The sequence below is a fragment of the Ambystoma mexicanum genome, chromosome 6p (assembly GCF_040938575.1).
Source record: "Ambystoma mexicanum isolate Mex_15411 chromosome 6p, UKY_AmexF1_1, whole genome shotgun sequence".
In the NCBI taxonomy this organism is placed as follows: Eukaryota; Metazoa; Chordata; class Amphibia; order Caudata; family Ambystomatidae; genus Ambystoma; species Ambystoma mexicanum.
In genome coordinates, this window is record NC_090935.1 from 1,535,300,746 (window position 1) to 1,535,313,002 (window position 12,257).

The window sequence follows — 12,257 nt, forward strand, 5'->3', positions numbered from 1 at the left end:
CACCAAGTCTATGTAGTCTGCGCAGACCTGGGGTGGGTTTACTATCTGAGCTAGAACATCCTTTAGCTCTCCGCGCAGGCCTCGATGAAACAATGTGATCCTTTTGTTTTCTGGCCATCCAGTTTCCACAACCAGTCTGTTAAAGGTGGCAATGTAGGACAGAAGATCCTGATTACCTTGTCGTAAGGATAGCAGTTCGTTATCAAGGGCCTGTCCTTGAGAGTGTTGAGCGAACAATCTTTCCATGCTGGCCTGGAAGCCCTGAAAATCCTGGAGAATGGGATCATCCTGATTTACCAATGGAATAGACCAATCGGCAGCACTGCCACTGAGGTAAGATAGTATAAAGGCTACCTTGGTCTGATCGTTAGGGAAGGCTCCGGGTCTGCACAGAAAGTGTAAACGACATTGGTTCATAAAGACGGCATATTTCTTGGGATCCGCCGCAAAACGTTCAGGCGGGGCCAAAGGCATGTGTCCAGGTAGATTAATTTGTACCGGGTTACTCAAACCCATTGATGTGGAAATGTCTCCGGAATTAGGTAAAAGAGTGTGCCCTGCCTGGGCCTGTAATAACCTTTTGGCTAGGTCATCTGTTCTTTCCTTGGATAAGATCAGTTCTCTTTTGAGAGCGTTAGTCTCCTGGCGGGCTGAGTGCACCTCCGCCCGTAATTCCCCCAAAAGCTGGGCCAGCTGGTCAGTCTCGGAAGACTCCATAGCGCCCGGGTGGGAAATTGTGGGTAGGCTTCGCGTTCTGTAACGCTCACCTGATTCCCACGGAGGCGCAGGTCTGGCTTCGAGTGCTGATGCTTCTTCAATGGTGAAGCGCAGGACTCTAAAGATGGACAGGAAGGGCCCCTCTACTCTGGCTTCTCCGGCTCGCAGGAATATTCCCCTGTGCATGAAAAGGGAGTATTACCTACTGACTGAGTTATGCTCAAGCCTCCCACTCTCTTCCAACCCTCCACGATACCCTTCCACGATTCCCCGTGAAGTCTCACCTTAGGGTCAGGAAGGATGAGCTCTCCATCCTGCTTCTGGTGCAGGGGCGCGTTGAAACCCAGTTACTTCACTGGATTGAGGATTATGGGAGTTCAGGTAAGCTTGACTATTCAGGTAAGGCTCTGTAAAAGTTCTGTTGCAAGTTCAAAAGTCCAAGCTTAATAATAATGTTCATTATCTTTTTCCCCTTAGGGGCCGGGGTTCGGAATGCCGGAGATATGGCGCCGACCCGAAGTGATACGTGCAGTTCCAGTAAATGACAGGTAAGTTCTGGATGAGCGCTCGGGTAATGTCTTTGCATTCGCTCATTCAATGTCTTTGTCTTTTTTCCCCATAGGGGCCGGGGTCCGGATGCCTGGAAGCGGCAAGACCCGAAATGAAATGGGAATGACCCAACAGGTAAGACTTAGAAGGAAACTGAGCTTTTCCTATTCCCTTCCTTCTCTCACCTTGTTCTTGTCTTTCTCTCTAGGTTCTGGGAAGGGGCTGTGGATCCGGATGATCGCTGCTGAAGATGGTGGCGTCCAGGAAAGGTGAGTGAAATGCAGCGCTGCAGCGATCGTAGCGAAATGCTTTTAAAATGATGTCTTCCTTTTCAGGATTGTCGGTGTGATGCCTCTGTGGTGCTGATTTAGCAGGTAAGGTCTTTTGTCTCCCTTTGCAGGTGACCCAGGATACTGACAGGCGTGGCTGAGGTCCAGATGCAGGAGCTGACACGGTGAGCGTCCAGCTGCGAGGAGCAGAACAACGTGAAGCGTGAGTTGCTGATCGGGTGTGGTTTAAATAGCTTTGGAAGAAGTTCCAAGTGTGTATCCTTCCTCCGATCAGGTATGTATCCTTCCCCGACCACACCCGGGTGGAAAGTAATCCCACAGGTAAAGTAGTTCCATTTAGGCCTCAATAGGGCCTGGATGTGGCAGCATGGTCTGCATCAGGTAAGTGCACATTAAAACACTTGAACACATGTCTAGCTTTATGAGCCTGGCGCCTAAGGCGCCAGGACAGGGGTCCAACATGAGCCTGGCGCCTAAGGCGCCAGGACTGCGTCCAAAGGGCCCCAGCTTAGGCCCGCTGGCACTCCCCTGGGGGAAATGATGCCTGCCACTGGGGTTGCTGGGTCGGACCTGGCTCCTTGGAGGTAGGCATCATGACAGATTGCACCACGTGACTCCAATGTTTCGGATAGCTGTACAAGCATCGTCAGACTTGCTACGTGCCACAAGTTTTTTTTTGTTGCCTCCTGGCTTTTTCCCCTTCTTTTTGGGCTGTCCCCTTGGGGTTGCTCGCACCCGTTCTCATCACGACTCGGGCTCAGTAGCCTCCAACGGGGACAGAACCTACCTCGACTCTGGTCATCAATCCTCCAAATAAAAAGAGAAAAACAAGAAGAAAAAGAAGACCAGAGAAGATTAATCTGACTCAGAAGGAGAGAGGGTTGAATCACAAAGGTCTGTGCGACTTCAGAAAAAGGCCCCGGACAACTTAGGGCTGGACAATTTAAGTTGGGGATCATTCCCTGTGGACCAAAAGTGCATAATATAACCCTACCTTTCCTTTGCAGGCATTTGTTATGTATACTATGCTCTCTGATAAGTGAATGTATATATGTAATCTGTTTTTTGCTAGTGTTGTGTGATAACTCTACTTGCCAATAGTCATTTTTCTATAGTGTGTTTTGGCCAATAAATAATAATTATATTTTGATACATCCCATCTAAGTGTAATCTGTGATGCCCATTGTGTGAACACATTGGGGACCCTTTACAAGCTCACCACCACTGAAGAACTTAGCCTAGACTGCCTGTCACTGCTACCTGAACTGGTTTAGCTACAGCTCCCCAGAGTTGTCCCTGTCACAAAAGTTCCTTTCTGCTTGTACGTTGGGTAATACCTTTTCACCCCTGGATACCCCTCGCCGGGCTCAGACCCTTCTCGAATGTTAGCTTCCCTTCATCGGTTTCGCTACAGCTTTCAACACATTTTCGTCCATGACATTCATGAATCTTAATGTCTTTTTAAACAGTTCACTGTGGACATCACTCTGCCGGGTTCACTCTTGTCATCACACTGTATATCAGGACTTTAGACTTTGCCCCTGTTTATCGGCATCCCTCCTTCGGGTTCACTCTTGCCGACTTTGTCAAATCGCACATTTTCTCAATCAGTTCTTACAACGCAGGATTCACTTCCCTTAGCTTCACAATAATCTATCGGTCAAAGACTTTCAACTGTACAGAGGATTTTACTAGACCCCTGTGTGACCACTTTGACCTCTTTCTTGCCTTTCCCAAGGCCTTCTGGTAACGGTAGTTTCAACAATCGGGTATTCGTCCAGAGTTTCCTGGGTGAGCACCTACATGGTGCCAGACTCCTCTGTTGCTGGTTTTCCCCTCTTCTGGTATTAACAGTTCTTTGTACTTTCATAGTTCAATTAGCCGTTTGCTACTTTTCGTAAAACACAGTTTGGTCTATCAGCTCTCCTCTCGACTCACTGCCTGCGATGAACCAATTGACTTTTCTTCTCTCTGGAGTCAAGGTTGGCACCAGACTCCTCTGTTGCTGGTTTTCCCCTCTTCTGGTATTAACAGTTCTTTGTACTTTCATAGTTCAATTAGCTGTTTGCTACTTTTCGTAAAACACAGTTTGGTCTATCGGCTCTCCTCTCGACTCACTGGCTGTGATGAACCAATTGACCTTTCTTCTCTCTGGAGTCAAGGTTGGCACCATGGAGACAAGTGTCTCTCCCTGGATTGGTTATCAACGTAGGAGGGCCCTGTGTACCATTGACATTTGCTGCAATACTCGCTGGCCATTGTTCGCGGTCTTACGATTCCTTCCGCTGAGGTTTCACAGGCCTTTGTCGGAAAGGACAAGGTCTTTCCTGTCCTGGTCTACCATTTTTTGTAAAATCAATTCCAGGGTCTTATTGAATCTTTCTACCAAGACATTGGTTTGGGGATGGTACACAGAGGTTCGTATGGTGGTAATGTGGAGTAGCTCTTTGACTTCGGCATAAGCTTACTCATAAAGTTTGAACCCTGGTCTGTTAGTATTTCCTTGGGACTCTGGAGAAATACGGTAGAAGAGGTTTGAGCGTGGTATTATTTTGCATCGGGAAGGCCTCTGGATAGCTGGTCGCGTTCTCCACAATCACAAAGACATATTTATTGCCTAATCGGGATGTCTCTAGAGGACCAATTATGTTCATGCCAATTCTTGAAAAGGGGATTTCTATATTTGGCAATGGGTTCAGAGGGGCAGATAATGTGATGTGTGGGCTGGTCTTTTGACAGATTTCTCATGTCTGGATGAATGTTTTGATATCAGCGTGGTTCCCTGGCCAGTAAAACTTCCCACTTATATGCGCCTGGGTTTTAGATTGTCCTAAATTCTTCCCGATAAGGTGGAAATGCACAATCTCTAGTACAACCTTTCGGTGGCTCTTGGGTATCAGTAATTGTGTTTTTAGTAGACCTTTCGTTGGTGTCTCTCTTCTATAAAGCAATCCTTGTTTTAAGAAGAAAAAGGGACTTCCCTTTTCTAAGCCTTCTCCTTCTGGGATTGCTTATAGAAAAGATTCAGCCAGAGCTGGATCATTTTGCTGGGCGAAGGCTAGGTCGGGATAGATGGTGGGCTCTTCTCCCTTTTTCTCTCCGATATTAAGAGATTTATCAGCTTCCCCAAAGCCTAAATTGCCTCTGTCTGTTTTATCTGGCTCACTTTATTTAAACTGAGGGAACAATGCTCTTTCTAAAATTCCCTGGGCAATTTGATCTCCTCAACCTATCTCAAAAGGGATCTCACCATGATTCTGTAAGAGAACCTTCACATCTCCCTGGAAGTCGGGATCAATAACGCCTGCTAAGACGTCTATACCGAATTTCCATGCTAGGCCATATTTTGGGGCCAATCGTATGCAACACCCCAGAGGGGGTATCAGGACCAAGTCCATAGAAATCATTCCTCTTTTCACAGGAGGGATAATAGCTTCCCTACTACTGCAGTTATCAAACCCTATTGCTTCCTTGGTGGCAATGGAAGAGTTAGAGGCTCTCGACTACGTTTTTGAAACAGTAGGGTTCCCCAATTAGTTTCAATTGAGTCACATCCCACTTCTAACACCATATGTAAGGAACTCATGGTGGCAACAGTCAAGACAGACACAAGCGATCACAGTTCAAGGGTGTTTATTAAACTGTATAGGTAGGTTGACAAAAAAAAATCCCAAATCTAAACCTAAATCTAAGATGGGAGCAAAGCTTCGACCATCAAACGATAATAAGGCAGTCCTAGTGGTGTCTTGTCAAATAAAAGGGCCTATACTAAGAAAAACCTATTGGTAATCCTTCCGCTAAATACAAAAGAAGTGTGGGATAATGTTCCAAAGAAAGAAGGAAGTGTTCACAAATAATAAGTCAGGATGCAGTAGCCATGGTCTTTCTTCCCCACTTTTTAAGCACGGGATAAGATGGGATTCTGGAGCATAGCACACACTCGAGCTGCCCAGCACGAGCCAACAGTTAGGGCCTTCAATGGTTAAGTCTCTTTTCTACAAAAAGTTTCTTGCCTCCGACCTGATGTGTTTCAAAATAATAAGCAAACGTTATTTTCTGCTTGTAAATTGGGTGATGCCTTTTCACCCCTGGATTCCCCTCTTCCGGTCTCAGACCCTTCTTGAATGTTAGCTTCCCTTTGTCGGGTTTGCTTCGGCTTTCAACATAATTTCGTCCGTGACATCCACAAATCGTAATGTCTTTTTAAACAGTTAACTGTGGACATCCCTCAGCCGGGTTCACAGAGGTTCATACTGTATATCAGGACTTTAGACTTCACCCCCTGTTTATCAGCATCCCTCCTTAAGGTTCACACTCTTGCCAAGTTTGTCAATCGCTCATTTTCTCAATCACTTCTTACGAAGCAGAATTCACTTCCCTTAGCTTCACAATCTTCTGTCGGTCAAAGACTTTCGACTGTAAAGAGGATTTTACTAGACCCCTGTATGACGACTTTGACCTCTTTCTTGCCTTTCCCAAGGACTTTTGGTAACGTTAGTTTCAACAATCAGGTAATTCGCCCAGAGTCTCCTGAGTGAGAACCTACATGGTGGCAGACTCCTCTGTTGCTGGTTTTCTTACCTTTTGGTATCAACGGTTCTTTGTACTTTCACAGTTTAATTAGCCATTCGCTACTATTCGTTCAACACAGTTCGGTTTCTTATCGGCTCTCCCCTTGACTCACCGGCTGTGATCAACCGTTTGGCTTTTCTTCTCTCTGGAGTCAAGGTTGGTACCACAGAGACAAGTGTCTCTCCCGGGCTTGGTTATCAGCGGAGGAGGGCCCTGTGTACCGTTGACCGCTCCTGCAACACACACTGGCTATTGTTCGCGGTCTTACGTTTCCTTCCGCTGAGGTTTCACAGGTCTTGGTCGGAAAGGACAAGTTCGCTCCTCTCCTTATCACCCTCTCAGTTTGCGCTGTCTTTCTCCTCCTCTTGACCTGCTGTGCTGAGTTAGCTCTCTCATTGTGCGGTCTGCCTTGCTTGTATTGTGCTCTCGTGCTCCACCGCTTATCCCTGTGGGGAAGGGAAAAGGCTGTCAGGTGTGTGTGATCCTGGTCAATTGCCTGACTTTGCCTGACCCTTGTGGACATTTCAGGTAAATGGCTCGGGTGTTAGTCCGTCGTCCTTCATGATATGCAAACGTGTTTGTGTCGGAAAAGGGGTCAGGGGGTAAAGTGTTTGAGTATCCGACATGGTAGGTTGGGGAAAAGGTGTTATAAGAAGGAGAATACCACGTCTCACCCATCTGTGTCCCACCTCCACTCTCCGAGGACCCCCCATCCAGGTGATCCTCCCTCACTGGTCCACCCGCAGGAACTTTCACATTGTTCATAAGTGCTCATCACTTGATTTTCACTCGATTCATATGCTTATCATACATTTCCTTTAGTCCGGTATTCAATAACACTTGTTGCATTCTTAAGTACTGATAACACTATGCAGCTTGTTCGGAATTCAAAAACCCTCAATTAGGTCTTCCTAATTAACTGTAATAGTTTTCACTTTGTACAGCATTTAAATATGCTCCTTCCAGCCCGTGGTGCGCCCCAATATGAGTGTTCCCTTCTTTACACTCACCGAAATGGGGCCACTCCTCCAGTTGTCTGGTTTCTCCTTTTTAGCTTCCTGTCTCTCTGCTTGTGCTTCTCAGGAGCCCCAGCGAGCAGCGCTCACCGTCGTCGAACCTTGCTGCGCGTAGCTACGCTCTTCCTGCACAGAAGCTACTGGTGGCCTGCTGCGATCGGGAGACTTCAATGTCCCACCGCTACAGCTGTGGACAAAGGGCCAGGGTGGATTGCAGGTTTCTCAACCCTCTCACGGCCCGCTCAGGCCCCGGCATTTGCTTCACCCTCCCACTCCACACAGCATCCTTCCCACCGGATCCTCTCCAGCCCACTACACATCTACCAGCTGCGTTCTTCCCTCCAGGCAGGTTTCTCCCTCTGTTTCCCTGGCAGCTTCTCATGTTATGCACCTGGGGCCTGTTAAATGGCTGCAGGTGCAAGTCCTTTACTTCAGTTGCCTGACCATAGCTAAGCCTATTAGTGGGACATGCCTGGCTATTGCAATGCCACTCCTCCACAGCCCTCTTTTCGTCTCAGTACCAAAGTAGTGTGAATGAATGGAAGTGTGCATTACTCCCAGTTGTCTCCTCCTCGTTCCAGTCTTAAATTAAAATGGCTGTGGGACATTTTGTGTGTAAGGAAGAGGTAAAGACTGACAATAGCCTACAAAGGCAGGGGGAGAGTAGGGTTCATTTTGAGAAGAGAAACGGGGGTAGCATGTCTCACCCAAAGACATCCTTTCCCCATTCCCCAATGTCCGTCCACCCAGGTGATCCTCCCTCGCATATCCACCCCCGGGTTGGGATCCCAGAGCGATGGCCCTTGCTTGACCACCTGAGGCGAAGATCCAGAAGGAGTAGGAGTGAGGATGCCCTCAGTTTCCTCACACAGCGCAGAACCTGCTAAATTGTAGATACTCTTACAGTTTTACTCTAATCTGTTCCTAGCCAATCAATTGGGTGCAAATATACAAGAATCTTTCATTTAGACAGCAAATCTCTCAATTTTATCGGCTCAAGATAAGGAGGTTCTGGAAGCCCCAATTTCCCCAGAAGAAGTTACTTGGCTGATTAGGAACCTACCAATAAATAAGGATCCAGGTCTGTGTGGACTCTCAGCCTTCTTTTACAAACAATTATCTTCCATATTAACACTGCACCTAGTTGCACTTTTCAATAGCTTTTGAAGAACTGATGCAACTCCTTCTACAATGGGACAATCAATTTTATCGGTACTGGTAAAACCTGGAAAGGATGCTAAAAAATGCAAATCATACAGACCAATTGCAATGCTCAGTTATGATGCCTAGATTTAGTCCAAGGTATTGGCAAATCATTTAGCTACAGTTCTCCCTGGCCTCATCCTTTTAGACCAAACTGGGTTAAATCCAGGCTGGCAAGTACAAGATAGTATATGCAGAGCAACTGATGTTACTGAATGGGTGAAGCAGAAACGCATTTCCCTGGAGGTGTTATTCGAGGAGGTATTTGATTGTATCAGTTGGATATACCTCCGGAAAGTACTACATATTATTTGCGCAATCAATGGAACCATTGGCTCAGTGGGTCTGCTCCTGTGAAACCATGAATAGAATAGGAGCCGCTCAATCCGAACACAAAATAGCAGTATATGCTGATGCTTTTCTGTTTTTATGAATATTTAATTTCCACCCTACCTAATATAGTGTTCCTGATGGAGTTGTTTCACCAGGTTTCCCGCTTTAAAATAAACAATACTAAAACACATATCTAAACATTACAGAACTGGTATTAGTTACAAGTACTTTGAAAGCAAAGCATGGTTTTCAGTGGATCTGAGACTCCCTACACTATTTGGGTGTTCGCCTAACAACAGCTTACAATCATTTATATGAGCATATTGTACCAGCTATATTGAAAAATCTTAGAGATGATCTAACACAATGGGCAAAAATTGAAATGTCCTGGTTAGGAACAATTATGCCAGCAAAGATGTCCTGTAGGCCCTCCCAATAGTGATTCCGAAGAAGATCTTACTTAACTTATAGACACACATATTTAAATGTGTATGGGCTAAACAAAATCCTAGAGTCACCTGCCATACTATGTTGGCAAATAGGGAGAAAAGACATCTGGGGATGCCCGGATCTACTGCACGATATTGGCAAATCATGTAGCAACAGTACTCCTCATTGGGTTAATTCCAGGGAGGAATGTCCAATATAGTAAATGCAGAGCAATTGATGTTATTGATTGGGCGAAGCAGAAAGGCACTTCCCTGGAGGTGTTATTCGAGAAGGCATTTGATCGTATCAGTTGGATATACCTCCAGAAAGTACTACATCATTTCGGCTTTATCACCAACTTTATATAACATGTGTTATCCAATTATGTCCACCCCTCCCTCAAGGATACAATTAAACAGCCATTTATCTGACCCTATCCCTCTGACACAGGGAAACTGGCAGGGTTTCTCCCATCCCCATTATTATTTTTGCAATCGATGGAGCCATTGGCTCAGAGGGTCCGCTCCAGTGAAACCCTAAATGGAATAGGAGCTGCCCAATCCCAACACAAAATAGCAGTATAGTCTGACGATCTTCTGTTTTATGCATAATTCAATTTCCAGCCTACCTAATATAGTGTTCCTGATGGAGCCGTTTCACTGAGTTTTCGGCTTTAAAATAAACCATACTAAAACACATACCTAAACATTACAGAACTGGCATTAGTTACAAGTACTTTGAAAGCAAAGCATGGTTTTCAGCGGATCAGGCACTCCCTACACTATTTGGGTGTTTGACTAACAACAGCTTACAATCAGTTATACAAGCATTATGTACCAGGTATATTGAGAAATCTTAGAGACGATCTAAAACAATGGTCAAAAACGAAATTTCCTGTTTAGGAACAAATATGGCAGCAAAGATGTCCTGCATGCCCTTTTAGTGATAGTGATTCAGAAGAAGACCTTACTGAACTTATAGACACATATTTATTTATTTTATTTTTTAAACTTCTCTTTATTGACTTTACAGCAGGTTAAACCTTCCCCCTCGTGAGTGCTAGCAGCATGTCATCTGCGAATGCCGCAGCTTTATGTTGCAACCCCCTGAACGGGAGCCCCTGAATTGCCTCCTCTTCCCTTATTGCCTGAAGTAGCGGCTCGAGGTATAGCGCGTAGAGAAGGTGGGAGAGTGGGCACCCCTGCTTAGTGCCTCTGCCTAGGTCGTCTAGCCGCGACATGGATCCATTTACCGCCAATCGCACCTTAGGATGTCTATAATTTGCTTTGACCATCTTGAGAAATTCCCCCCCAAGGCCCATTTTCTCCATTACTCGAAACAGAAACGTCCACTCCACCCGGTCAAACGACTTCTCAGCGTCTAAAGCTAATATCACTGCCTGGGTGGGCGTTTTCTGTGCCTTATCCAGCAGGTGCGCCACTCTCCTAATGTTGTCCGCCGTTTGTCTACCTAAAACAAAGCCTGCTTGATCCGGATGAATCAAGAAGGGCAGTAATGCTTCCAATCTCTTTGCCAGGATTTGAGTATACATTTTACCGTCTATGTTTATGAGCACGATAGGCCTATATAAGGAGCACTCCAGGGGGTCTTTTTTGGGTTTAGGTATGAGTGTAATTTTGGCTTCTTCCATTGTTGCACTAATGGTTCCCGAGGATTCAAACAAATTATACAACTGGGCGAGATGAGGGCTAACTATATGTGCATACGTCTTATAGAAGGAAACCGTGTAGCCGTCCAGCCCCGGGGCCTTGTTCAGTGGAGGGGCCCAGTATCGTCCTTCGCACCGCTTCTATCACAATATCCTGTCATAGGTGCTCCTGTTCCGCCAATGGGGCTACAGGGAGCTGTATTCTTTCTAGGAATTACGTTTGCTTCTGGGTTTGGGGGTTCTGTGATTCATACAAGAGAGCATAATATCTGGCCAGGCGTTCCTTTATTTCTTCCGTGCGGGTAAGCATCTTCCCCCACTTCGTCTCTCACCGCTACTATGGTGTGCTGCCCCTGGGTCTCCCTGAATAATCTGGCAAGAAGGGTATCTGCCTTGTTCGCTTTAGCGTAATATTTCTGCCTCATGAATAGCATGGCACCCTATGCCTTTTTAGTTCTCAAGAGTTCCAGTTGTCCTACTCCCCTCTGTATACCCTTATTGTCTTCCTATTAGGAGAATCGGATACCTTCTTACGTGCCTCCTCCACCCCCCCTATGAGTTGTAGTTCCAGTGCCCTGACCTGCTTGTCCCTTTGGGCTTTGTGTGCAATGAATTCCCCTTTCATAGTAGCTTTGAATGCGTTCCACCTTATATTAGCGCTCGTCTCTGCACTTTTGTTCACCTCGAAAAATTCCTTGATCTTGTCCTCTATTTCCTCCCTCCTCACTGGGTCCCTGAGAGCTTCCATTTTCAGATGCCGTCTCATGCTTTGGCGTGTTAACCTTCAGTGATACCACCTTATGGTCTGCTATGCCGAGTGGTCCCACCTCTACTCCCCCTATTCTCCCTAACAGGCGTGCCGAGAGCCAGATATAATCAATCCGGGATTGGGTGGCATGTACCCTCAATAAGAAGGTGTGTCTCTCCTTCTGCCTCGCTAGCGTCCTCCAGACATCCCGTAGGCCCAGTTTTTTTAATTTCACTCTCAGCTGTGGTGACGCCACTGACCCCCACCATGCCCTTCCCTCGCCGTTCTATCTGTTTTCCTATCCCAGGCCGTATTTAGGTCCCCCATCAGGATTATGTCCCCTTTGGCTGAGTCCTCCACCGTCCGAAGGAGGTCTCCCAAAAATTGTTCTTGGCCTGTGGTTGGGGCGTATGCTGATACAAATGTGTAGTTGATTCCTTTGATATCCCCTTTAACGATTATATATCTCCCCGCCTCTCTGATAATCTCACGTGCTCTAAAATTCCTAAAAGCTAGTGCCACCCCTCCTGCCTTGTTAGGGCCTGATGCGAGGTACACCTGTGCGAAGCCTTTCAGTTTGAGTCGCCCTTGGTCTTGCTTTAGAAGGTGTGTCTCCTGTAGGGCTAGCACCTCAGGACTAATTCCCTTCGTGAAACTCCCAAGTTTTTGTCTTTTGGGAGAGGTGTTGAGCCCTCTCACATTATGGGTCATGGATCTGAACCTGTCAGGTC